Source organism: Paroedura picta, chromosome 6, assembly GCF_049243985.1.
Source record: "Paroedura picta isolate Pp20150507F chromosome 6, Ppicta_v3.0, whole genome shotgun sequence".
Classification (NCBI taxonomy): Eukaryota; Metazoa; Chordata; class Lepidosauria; order Squamata; family Gekkonidae; genus Paroedura; species Paroedura picta.
Genome location: NC_135374.1, coordinates 33,613,463 through 33,626,192, shown reverse-complemented (window position 1 = coordinate 33,626,192; position 12,730 = coordinate 33,613,463). Strand labels below are relative to the sequence as shown.

The 12,730-nt window shown below is 38.7% G+C and overlaps 2 protein-coding genes across 8 annotated transcripts in view; one reads left to right on the top strand and one right to left on the bottom strand.

The window, feature by feature from the left end:
- Positions 1 to 12,730, top strand: part of CMSS1 (cms1 ribosomal small subunit homolog) — a 225,589-nt gene that overhangs the window by 35,002 nt on the left and 177,857 nt on the right. The gene's annotated exons all lie outside the window — the stretch shown is intronic.
- The window catches only part of FILIP1L (filamin A interacting protein 1 like), a 199,597-nt gene that overhangs the window by 30,104 nt on the left and 156,763 nt on the right, over positions 1 to 12,730 (bottom strand). The window contains exon 1 of one of the 7 annotated variants that reach the window (XM_077342058.1): positions 5,488 to 5,641. The exons of 4 other annotated variants lie outside the window; for them this stretch is intronic. The gene's annotated coding sequence lies outside the window, so the exon portion shown is untranslated. Of the gene's footprint in view, positions 1 to 5,487; positions 5,642 to 12,730 lie in introns of those variants that run through there. 2 more of the 7 variants (XM_077342060.1, XM_077342059.1) reach the window with 2 other exon arrangements.

The window sequence follows — 12,730 nt, the reverse complement described above, 5'->3', positions numbered from 1 at the left end:
AATTAAGGTTGAGTAAACAGGTATTTAAGTAGCAAAATCAAATAAATGATGTGCAGCATTCCCTTTTCTGACCCATTTTAGCTATTGAGTGATTTTTAGAAAAATATAATCTTTGTGTGGATATGGAATTGTACCTCTTTCTAACATGGGATTTATCTTGGTCACCTTGTTTCAGGAATGTTGGTACTGTAGTATGCTATATCTCAAGCTGCTTGAGAGACATTCAAAACTTGTTGCTGTGTAGCTGCATAGAGTGGTCACCTTCAGTGAGGTTGAAATGCCAGTTCTCTGAGGGACTATGCTGGCTTCCACAGAGTGAAACAGCTGGATAGATTTAATCTATCTGCATAAGTGCCTTTTATTGTGCAGTATCATACAACTTTTGAATGCAGCTGGGATCCTATTAATATATGCCCCTTTCATAGTATCCCTGTGATGTGGTTGTCCCTTCTGTGTACTTGGCATCCCACAGGTCAAGCATCACACGTCCTCCATCTGACCCCTTGTGATTCCTGGACACAAATGTTACCACTGTGGCATGGGAACCTTGCCATGCCAAATTGGAAACCATGCTGTAGGGATATGTATGAACTGAAACAGCTCAGAATTTGTATATAACAGCCTGAGTGTGCGCCTTACTCTTATTCACTGGAAAAAATGTGTCTTTTGGCAGTCACATTTAAGGGATTGTTTTATGGGGTTGTCAATCGGCTCAACTTTCTTTATGGGTCTGGAGTCTTTAACATTTATTTTACTTAATGCTTATGTGTGTACAGACATTGACAGGAAATGCATGTAAACCACAGGGGTTTGGCCATTAATTTGTAGGAATCTGAGGTAGAAATTGAAGTAATGCTATTTAAGGTCAGGAGTTTGGTCTAGCACATCAACCTCTGAGGTACTTTGAGCCCCCCAATTTTTCTCTTTTCTTCAGGTATATAGTTGTTTGCACATAGCTACAAATTTTCTGCTAACAATTAACAGCTTTCCAATTAAAAACATCACTCGATTACCTCCTCCTAGTTCAGCAGTTTTAATTCTTGATTTAATAAAATTTTGCAATATTTTGAAGGTCATTTCACATGATACAAAAAACATTCATGTGCATTACAAATTCCCCCACTGTATATATTGTATGAAGCATTTGCTGGCAGGGGCTCATGGGAATTGTAGTCCATGGACATCTGCAGGACCACAGGTTGACTACCCCTGGTATGAAGGAGAGGTGCCTATTTTCCTTAAGCATATGGTAAACACATGCTTGGAAGAGATGGCCAATTGTGGCTCCCTGGCACAGATGTGTAACATGTTTTCAGGTATTCAGCTCTCCTTCAGATATCATGTGTCTGATTTGGGGACATATGTTGGACACACTGCAAATGTCTGTGTTCATATGTGCTGAAGTAAAGATGAAAGTCCGTTCTAGTGTCAGAAACTGGTGTTCAGAATACAGGAGAATAGTGCATGCAGAGTCTGCATTCCGTCATCATCATCAAATAATATAAAACATGCTTGCATGACTTCTCTAACTCTGAGAGGTAGCATTTCATGGATGGGTGGATATATATGTTAATGCTGATTTTTATGGAGCAAGAGCTGTTGCTTCTGTGGATAGTATTGATTATTCAATCAAGGCTTTATTTTGTTAATTTAAAACGTGTGTAGGAATGCCAAATAAAACCTAATATTGGTAAATTGTTCCTGCTTCTTATTGCCATGGTGAATATAGGGATATAAAAAGGTGTTAATGGGTCTTGCAGTGGATTTTTCGATGACATTCAGTCAAAGTGTAGAGAAAGCCCAAGTCCTTACTAATGGTTGTGCTTGAAATAGATCAAAAACACAAGCAAGCCTCAAAAGTTTAAGGTAGCTATTGCCTTGCCTTGCCTTGCCACTGTGCTATTGGATCTTGAGACTTTGAACAACCAGATTGAGATACTTGGGACTGTCTTTCAAAGATGTTATCAATATGGGTAACTCTATTAAAGGTCAACCACTTTTGCTGCCACAAAGGAAGCCAGAATACTGGTGAAAAAATGGACAGGTAAAATAGAATGGAATAGTTAACTATATATACCATCTTTAGCTGATCTTCTGAGAATCCTACTAAGGTCTGTTTCATTTGCCTTACTCCCATGAAATGGTTTTAGGACTGTACCCATGTAAGAGGCAGTGCCATAACCAATTCTATACACTGATCTGTACTGGATTACTATGTGGGGTCATACACATGTTTAGCTTTTTTGTGTGTCTGTGTGCATTCCTAAAAGTAATCACTTTAATCAGAAGGATGAAATGCCAAAATTAAAAGTTAATGTAAGGCTATAAATTAGTTAATTATACTCCAAGCATTGCCCTGGCATTAACATGTCTTTCTCCTTCCCTTGCTCATCTGACATATGCATAAAGAGAGTTAGTAGAATTAAAGTTCTCCACTCATTCCCTCTGGCCCCTCTACATTTGTGTTGGCAGGGTAAACAGCACTAATTACTCATAAGTAATGGTGTGTTTTTTCTGTGCTAACTTTCTTAGTTTGAAAGCTTTTCTTTGCCTATCTTTTTCTTGCTCAGACTGAGCAAAAGGCCGACTGTGACCTTCTTTGACCTTTTGTGAATGAAACATGTTGAGACATCGGTATGCTTAATAGTTCCTTTACAAGCCAAGCCCCTAATTTGTCAAAGTAGGTGAAGAATTACTGCTGTTACTTACTTTTGTAAGTTACCAAATTCTAATTTTTTGTGAGATAGGAATTCTAGATGAGTATATTATATTTGTTATTGCTTTTGGAGAATTGGATGTTAATGCATGAGGAGATAAACATATTGAATTAAGATTTGAGTCTCCAAAAACATAGAAACTTTATGGAATAGTCAAATTCCCTTAATTTTTACTAATGGCTGTACATATGATGATAAAATTAGTCAATGGATCCTTCTTACAAGGAACTTTCTATCTTGGTATTATTGAAAGTAATTCAATCAGTTTAATTCCCAAAGCAAGAAGTAGGAGGGGAGAAAAAACTTGAATGGTTACAACTGAAGAGGTAACTCAGTAACTCTTTTAGTGAGCACTTGAGTGTTAATGGCTGCTGAGTTGCTACAGTATATTTTAAATCTTTATTATTTTATTTTTTGCTGAGGCTATAATGTGATGGAAAACCTACTTGTAGAGGATAAAATCTGTTGTCTTGTCATATGGGTGTTAAGCTCATTTTAAGCCACGGATTCACAGTTGGAAAGCTAATGTGGGTGGTCAGTAAATAGTTCCTTATTGGGTTCAATACATTCCCTAAATTGGCTACTGCGCATCCATGTTTATAGAACCGAAATAGAATGGCACACTAAGCTGATTGCAAAAATCTTTAAAGTCCCATTCATTTCAGTGGTAGGAGAATAAAATGTTAAATAACTCAATGAACTCGGTAAAACATTATATTTTAAACTGACTGAATTGCTACAAATACTTTTTGAATGCCCTACAATAAATTAAAGCACGTAAGGGTTAAGTAACAATGAGGGTAGAAGTAATTAAGTGCAAATTACTAGTTTTGGGTCAGTGGGTGGAATTATTCAAAAGTAACTTTAACAGTGTAACCTGAGACACTGGGAATAAATGAGAACCAAATAAATCCTATGTCTGCATGAATTTTTAAAATGTGAAATCTAGTTGTTATTGTGTTGATAATATAATGCACTTCTCTCCTCTGGTAATTTCAAGGAATTTGAAAGCTTCTGGCTGATGGACAGAACTTTTCCATTCATAACATTATTTACAAACGTACATCTTGTTGCATATTCAGTATTTTCCCGTGTTGTGATTGCTTTTGGATTTTTCCTCCATTTATTGTTAGTGAGCAGTTTCTGAGAGTCTTTGGTTTGAGATCTATTAACTTGCCTTAGGAAAATATTTCTTTAAAGTAACAACTAGTAAAATGGCAGGTGAGTTCATATAAGCTACAGTTAACTTCATTCAAGGCTTAAAGAACTACCATTTTGTTTGGTTGTTGTACAGGTGTAACTGAAAAGTAATTATTAGGTTTAAAGAAGTCTCTCTCAACTCCTTTCACTTTGTAAGCCAGTGAGTCTCCAGCTAGACTCCTGAAAACACTAATTAAACTATGAACTTCCCTTAATTATTAGAGGAAAGGGCTGTTGTTTTACATTTTAAGGCTTTATTCACCAGTTGTACGCTCATTCATAGTTGTGAATGTCAGTTATTAGCCTGGTTCCTTTTTAGAATATTTAAACTTTTCCGTTTTCTGAGAATCAAAACCCTAATTAAGGAATGGCTTTCACATAATGTGCTATATCTAAATTACTGGAGGGGGGACTGTAAAAATAACAGAGTGGTAGATTGTAACAAAATATTACCTGTGCATGGTAATTTACACATTGCTTCTATATCTGCAAAAAATCTGTGAAGCTCACACTTAAAATTTTTTTTAACAGTGCGTGGTTTAAGTTGACTTTTGTAGGCACAAGATTTTGAAATGAACTTTGATGGGCATTTAGGAAGATCACTTGTATATTTTATCTATTTTATCTATTAACCTTCAGTTGATATATGACTGAATGCAGACCAATAAAAGTTTTACACCTGTTGATATTTAACTTGCAGATTGGGTCTTCATAAGTAATCTTACATTTGCTTTCACGTTCAGTTAACATGGAAACGAATGAATAAATATTGCCGAAATGAGACATGATAGAAAAGACTCAAGATTCTGTCCTTCATTGTCCTGTAGGATTCTGAGAAATGCTGATTGATCTTAATGCCAGGAAATGCAGATCAATTAACATCTTGAAGAAATGTTAGTTCGTATGTGGGGTGGGAGGGCTTCAGTTTCTAAATTAGTGTTATTTTCTGTAATGTCAACACTACTTTAAAAAAATTGCACTTCTTTCCTCTCCCTAGAAACATGCAATTAAATCACAGGATAGAACCAGTGCATACAGTGCATAGAATTACAGTCATTTTACTGGTAATTGCACCCATGTTTAGCTTCATTTCAAATGTAGCAGGTTACTAATTCACATCTTCCGTGTTCGCATATACTAAAGCTATTAAAATAACTTTAGACACTAGTGCCCATATGCTTCTAAATAACTGTTAATACATTATGCATGCGTACAAATTGCTTAAACTTTATCCAATGTATTACAATGCTCTTGGACCCTTTCCCACTTCCTTTAATGCAACTATGACTCTGTCCAGCACACTTGGAAATTGTGTGTAATTCATAGTTTCCCCGTTCGTCTTAGTGTTAATGCCTCGTCTTTTTGACTTGGAAAAATTCTACTTATACTTCGATGCAGGTCATTAAAACAGTTTGTTAGCTCTTTGCCATAGTGCTAGATTAGCTTCAGAAACCCGTGTTATGCAAATAGTCAAACTTGCCTCAGATCTCTTAAAGTGAACCAGGTTAACTTTGAAGCAAAATGCCTATTGGCTGCTAAAAGAAACTGCATCCCACCACCTTGCTCTTACCTTTAGTGAATGAATGGCAGACTCCTCCAGCTAGCTATTGCTCCGCAATGTGGAGATTTTGATTCCCTTAGACATCAGGGATGCGAGCATTCCAGCAGTTACACCAAACAATGAGAGAGAGACTCTCTCTGCATGCCCCAAGCCTATGGAGCATTACGTCATGGCAATACCATATAAGGAACTCTGTGTTGTGCAGACTCGTCCTGTCTGTAGGGTACTTCAATGATAGCCAGCACTCAGGGAAAAACAGCTTATTAATGTGTTCTGGCTCCAGCTGACACTCTGGACGGTGTGAAACATTTCATTTGTCTGATCAGTTTGTGGCTGCAGTGAATGTACAGAAGGCTTGTGTGAGAGCAGTTCTCTGTTATTACTGATAGAGGAATTAGCTAGATGCAATCTAATGCTTTCCTCCTGGTTTCCATTCCACTGTTGTTTTGAGGAATTAGGTCTTGCATTGCCTTCCACTTCTTTCTCTCTTTTTTTTTGGGGGGGGGGATTTACAAAAAATGTGGGCTTAGTTGAAATCTTTTAAGAAAAGTATGAACACCAAGTTTATTTCCTCCCCCCCGCCCCACCCCCCCTTTCTTTCTGTGTTTTATTTCTGGATGATGTAACTAGAAAACAATTCTTCAAGTCATGATGGGAAGGCCAGATGAAAATCTCGTGCATGTTCACTATTTTCCCTTTCAACCCATTTTTATGTTCCTTCTATGCAGTATTATTAGTGAAAGGAACTGGTTGCTTTTTAGTAATCTAAAAGCATTTTAAGCAATATGTTACTTTGATTAAAATCTGGGGGGGGGGAGTCCAGAGAGAATAACTATTAGAGGGTTAACTACTGAAAATTGACCCAGTTTGCTTCTGTACTCTGAAAGTGAAAGAGGGGAAGGAGTATGTTATAAAATTCTCATGAAAGGGTTAATGGGAACTATCTGATTTAAATACTGTGCATGCTGAGAAAAAAACTTGGCTTTTAAAAGTTGCTTTGTTGTGGATCAGAGAGACATCTGCCTTTATTTACGGCTTACTTGATGTTGCACCCTCAGTTGCGTACCTGCATATCCTTTAAAGATCATGTGAACATTCTAAACGATAACTGGATGTTAAGACAGATAAGAGGATATAAACAAATGCATCTAAATTACTGTTTCTAAAATACATTTAGTTGTACCAGAGCAGTTTTGTTTTAATAAAATTGTGTCCTATTTTTCTTTAATTGCAACTCTTAGAAATATCAGTAAGAATTATAACAGAGTCACTCTTTATTCTATATTATTGGATGAATAAATATCCCAGTGTGATCAAGATGAGTAAATGAGCCATGTTAGTCTGTCTGTAGCAGAAGAAAAAAGCAAGAGTCCCGTAAGCAGTGACTCACAAAAGCATATACCCTGCCACAGTTTTGTTAGTCTTTAAACTGCTACTGGACTCTTGCTCTTTTCTATTATATTGTTTGAGAACCTTCTGTGCCCACTTCAGGATTCCTAGTGTAGTCGTTATACAGGCACTATATGCATATAACACAGGATTAACATGAAAACCAATTAAGCGTTGTCTATTACTCAGTTGGCTTCTGTACTTGCATACATTCCACCTATTATTTAATCTATTTATTTTTAAATGATCTCTATGGACTGACACCTCCCTGTGGTGTTCCACTAAATGAGGTGGCTTCCTCTAGCAGAAGTGAAGCTAGCACCAACAGTGGAGTGCTCTTCGTTTAGTGGAAAGGAGTATCAGGGACTAACCCTATGTATTTAAAATGTGTTGCCACTTCAGTAAAAATGCCTGAAATGGCTTTTTGTTGTTGTTAGGTGCGAAGTCGTGTCCGACCCATCGCGACCCCATGGACAATGATCCTCCAGGCGAAATGGCTTACAGCAGTCATTAAAGCAAATAAATATTAGAAAATGAACCAATGTAAGTGGCGTGTGATGGTATAATGGATGGCTGTGTGGTGTATTACCAGATTACAGTCTGGAGGACCCAGCCTTATATCCCCACTCTGCCACAGAAGTTTGCTTAGCAACTTTGGGCCAGTCCCACACACTCTGCACCTCACAGGGTTGTTGTGAGAATAGAATAGATGGGAGGAAAACAATGTTAAGCTGCTTTGGTCACCTTTGTAGAGAATGATGGGGTGAAAATTAAGTAAATAAATAAGTAAAAATATCATCACCACATATAAGAATAGAATATAACAGCATTCTGTTCCGAACAGAATTTGTTTGAGAGGACATTTTTACTCAAAGGAAATAGAGCAATTGTATAGGAATGGTGCAGAAAGATACTCTTATAAAGGAAACAGGACTATAGTCTATGCTGCTGTCCATGATATCTATTTTCTCTTTACTGTATGTACTACATTGTATCTTGATTCTGTCATTCCATTCTCTGCATTGTTTGACATCATGCCTGACTTTTTTTGCATTGTTTCTGAATTCTATAATCCTAATCACACTTGCTGGGGGGTAAACGGTAATGACTGGGGAAGGCACTGGCAAACCACACTGTATTGAGTCTGCCATGAAAACGCTAGAGGGCAGACTCAAGGGTCAGACATGACCTGGTGCTTGCACAGGGGATACCTTTACCTTTATCTTTAATCACATTTTAATAGATTATTAAATATTTCATGGTATTTGATTGCATTGTTTCATCCTGTGTACAATCTGCTCTGAGTTTCAACAAGAGAAGCAGACTATAAATGAATACATTAAATATCTAGAATATAACAGTATTAACAACAAATAAACTCAACAAGCAGCAATTGAACTAAAAAGCCAATTTTCCTTGCCAATAAAAGAAATATTAATGGTGTTTTAACTTGGTTTCTGAAGTTCATAAAACCTCTTTGAGGCAGTCTTCAATAATCAAGACATTAAAAAGTCCTCCCTCGGGTCAAGAAACTACCTTCAAAAGTGGCAGTTTGTAGAACAGGGCACCTGGTGGGCAGAAACAGGCAGACCTATGGATGCCTTAGTCCAAGAGTTTTTAATGCTTTATAGATAAGGGTCAGCACTTTGAATTGTGTACACCAACAAATAAACTTGCCTGCCCTCTTCCTACTCCTCCAGCCTGAAATGCAAGCAGATGGGCAGGTGAGAAACTTGCTTACGGAGCAGTTAAGTTCACATGAAACCTCATTACACCACGCTGTATTATTGGTCTGTCAAAGTTAGTACTGATGTGTTTGACTGATAAGAAGTCTCCAGATATTTTAGCTGGATATGAACTTGGGATCTTTATCCTGCAAAGTATGTGTTCCACCACAGTAAAGCAGCACCTACCAAGTATACTGTGATCTATATTCCTTGAAATAGGAGTGGAGATGTCTGTCTATCTGTCTTCCATGCTCAGATGATCCCCCCCCCCACTCCCTAAATCAGAATCCCTAGTCAGGCTGGCCTGGAAGAAATTCACCTCCTGACCCCAAAGTGGTGATCGGCGTTTCCCTGGGTATGCAAGAAAGGGTCAAAAGAGCCAAGCACTGACACAATGCCTTCTGCCCACTCACAATCTGCTTAAGTTCACAGAATCAGCATTTCTGTCAGATGGCTATATAGCCTCTGCTTAAAAACTTCTAAAGAGGTAGAACCTGTCACATCCTGAGGAAGCCTGTTCCACTGACGAACTGCTCTAACTTTCATGAACTTCTTTCAGATGTTTAGCTGAACATTCTTTTGAATTAATTTCAGCCCATTGGTTCAGCCCTGCCCTCTGGAGCAACAGAAAACAACTCTGCTCCAACAACCTGGCTAAGGAATCTAGGGGTTCAGATGGATGGCTATCCATCTATCAATAGATATAACCAAGGGTCATCAGCATATTGATGACATCGGAGCCCAAATCTACAGACTAGCTGGGAGAGGAGCACATCTAGATATTAAACATCGGAGACACCACATACCAGGGCATGCCATTGGGAGGTTCTCTCCCCTAGAGCCACCCTCTGTTTTGACCTTGAAGAAAAGATTGCAGCCATTTTAAGGGCAGCACCTTGAATCCCTGTATCAACTAGGTTTAGCCCATGATCAACAGTGTTGAACGCTGCAGTTACATCAATAACAACAGCAGTGTTGACCCACTTAGATCTAGCAAACTCCCTGAGATTGTCTGTGAGGACAACCAGAGCTGTCTCCACCCCACAACCAGGCTGGAAGCTGTCTTGGAATGGATCAAGAACCAATATTTCATTCAGGACATTCCGTAGCTGCTCAACAACTGCATGCTACAGCCACCTTTTCCAGAAATGGCAGATGCAAAACTGGGCAATAGTTGGATGGGTCAGATGGATCCAGCACTATTTTTTTCAAGTGGTCTGACCACGGTCTCCTACGGTCTCTTTGGGAAAGTCCCTGAAACTAGGAACAAATTAATAATATCCCAGAGAGGGGCTCCCTACCACCAGTTTTAACGAGCCATGAGGTACACGTGTCAAGAGAGCACAGGGTAGGCCACCCAGCTGCCAAGATTCCTATCCACATTAGCTAAAGGGAGTAAGCTGAAGAGGTCCAAAATAGGACCTTGAGATGGCCTCCAGTTCCCTTTGTCCAAATTAGATTCAAACCCATCTTTTGAGGTATATTTCTGCTAATTTCCTCCTCCTTTGAGTTTCAGATTGTTCCCCAGTCTCAGGAGCAGTGTTTGTGGAAGGTGCCATCAGAAGGGGGCAGTGAGGGGGGGGGGAGAATATAATCCTGTGACATCAACCAGCATGAACTCCTTGCAGCACCATGTGTATTGCCTTCATGCTTCTCAATTGTCAGTGTTTTCCTGCAAACATTTAGACTTGCTCATCTACTTATTGAAATTTGTGTGTGAAATATGCATATAGAGGCAGGGAATCCCCAACAATTCACAGGTGGGACATCTCAGTCCTCTCTAATGGCTCCCTCCAGATCCAGCATCATGCATGGTTTTGGCATCAAAAGGATTTTTTTTTAATAATTGGTTTTGTGTTGTTCCTTTCCGGTTCCATTATGCTAGGGCAACTTGGATTCTGATATTACTTCTGTTTCCTATTTTAGCAATGGTATTCCTTTCTGCGGACAAGATTAAATTGTGTTAGTATAATCTGAATATAAGCATACTGGTCTGTTTTATATTAAGTCAGGCCACTGATCTATCTAGCAACTCTGGCTAGCAGTGGCTCTCCAGGATATCATATGGAAGTCTTTCTGCTCCCTGACTTCTGCTACAAAGAGAGAGGACTATAGGTACTAGGGATTGCAGATGCTAGGGCCTGAAGGTGGAACCTTTTGCATATAGTGAGTGTATTCTGCCATTCAGGTATGATCTCCATCTAAACACATTTTCAATAAATAAAATTCTTCTTATTGAAAGAGGAAAGAGCTGAGAGATTAGTGGAATTTCATAAACATATTGCCCCATAAGACTAGATGAAATTATTTAAGTATTGACTCCTACTAAACAAAGTTTCTGTCTCCTTAGTAACTAATCATAGTTTTAAAATTTGTTGTAAGTACAATGGTATGATGGAATACCACAAAATCAGAGAGGCAAGTGCTTGAAGCCTGATTAGGTCATCGAAACCTTTGCATGCCAACACGGAGTTGCTCTGTCTTGAGTGGTTTAGCCCAGTTTGTTTTGTCTACTTGATTCTTTAAAATAATATGGATTTGAACATTTGATTATGTAAGTTAAACAGGTATTTATACATTAGTATTAATATGACTCTCCTCCACATGAGTTGGACAGAAACAAACAGTGAGGAAAATATCACTCTTGTCAGATGTTGAAATAGTTCCATCTACAGTTTCTTGCTCAACAAGGCCGTTGTACTCAATGACAAACCAAGGTTTGTATCTAGGCCCTTCTACTCAATGGCAAACCAAGGTTTGCATCTGCATAATGTGTGAGTGGTCAACAAGAAATGCCTGGCAGTCACAGCTTCCTGATATACTTTATATTTTATAAATGTATGTTTGCAGCATAACATATTCACCTAAAAATATTAGGCATGAAATGACCCTGTCTGGTTTTTATTCACTTCTTGCAAGAGGTAAGGAATGGAGGGAGCCATGATCTGGATAGCCTGATCTTGTCAGATTTCGGAAGTTAAACAGGGTCTTCCTTGGCTAATATTTGGATAGGAGACCTCCAAGGAAAACTAGAGTCATGATGCAAAGGCAGACTGTGGCAAAACCACTTCCAAACATCTGCCTGCCAGACAGTCCTACAATCATAGGATCTCCTGGCTTCACTACACACACTTCACTACACACTACACACACACTTCACTACACACACCATACAATAATTTTTTTTTTTTTTGCTGTGGCAATGTTTTCATAAATCATTTATTAAAACCATGAATCTCAAAATTCAGAGGCAGATAGTATTATTGCTGTCATTTCTTTTCACCCTTATTATGAGGGTGTTCTATCCAGGAAGTACTTTGAGCAACAACTTATGGGGTATAGGCCTGGTTGCAACTCACATGATTTACTCAAGTTCAAAACTTTTAATGGCATATAAAAAGTAGCATCTGTGCATGTTTTACTGAAGCCCAGCTACTTCCTACTGTCCAGCATCATTCACCTCAAAAAAGCCAGTGTGATGTAGTAGAGTTTCAGACTAGGAGATCCAGGGTTGAATTACCACTCTGTGGTCAAACCTCACTGTGTGTCTTTGTGCCAAGGACTCAGCCTAACCTACCTCATATGTGCATGAAATGGAGGAAAGGAGAATGATATAAGCTGCTTTTGAGGGTGAATGGGAAGGAGAGAAGGAAGTAATGAAAGTGAGGAGATACAGAAAAGGAAATTGTGTTGGGATGAGGATGCAAGGAAAAGTGCAAGTTCCTACAAGTCCTTGCAAGTTCCTCACTGCACAACTGTGTTTGGCTCAGATGGCACTGCTCAAGTCGGACAGAGAGAAGCTATTGGGGGGGGGGGTGGAAAACAGAAGGCAAAGGGGTAGATAAAGGTGGACTAGGTAGTGTGTGAGAAGGAGAGATGGAAACAGGAAAAGGAAAAGCTGAAAGCTTGCCTAATCTTTAATACCATGTTTAACCATCTGCTACTGAAAAACATACATGTTACAGAGAAATATAATAAGTTTTATTGTCATTTTCTCAGCAAACTTGTATAGTGTTGTTGGGGAAGGAGTGTTTTTCTACACAGTGTACTCCATTGCATTTTATCCATAGCATAACAGTTGTGTAACATTGCATCAACACCACTGCATCCTCTTTGCATGTGTCTTTGGGGATAAG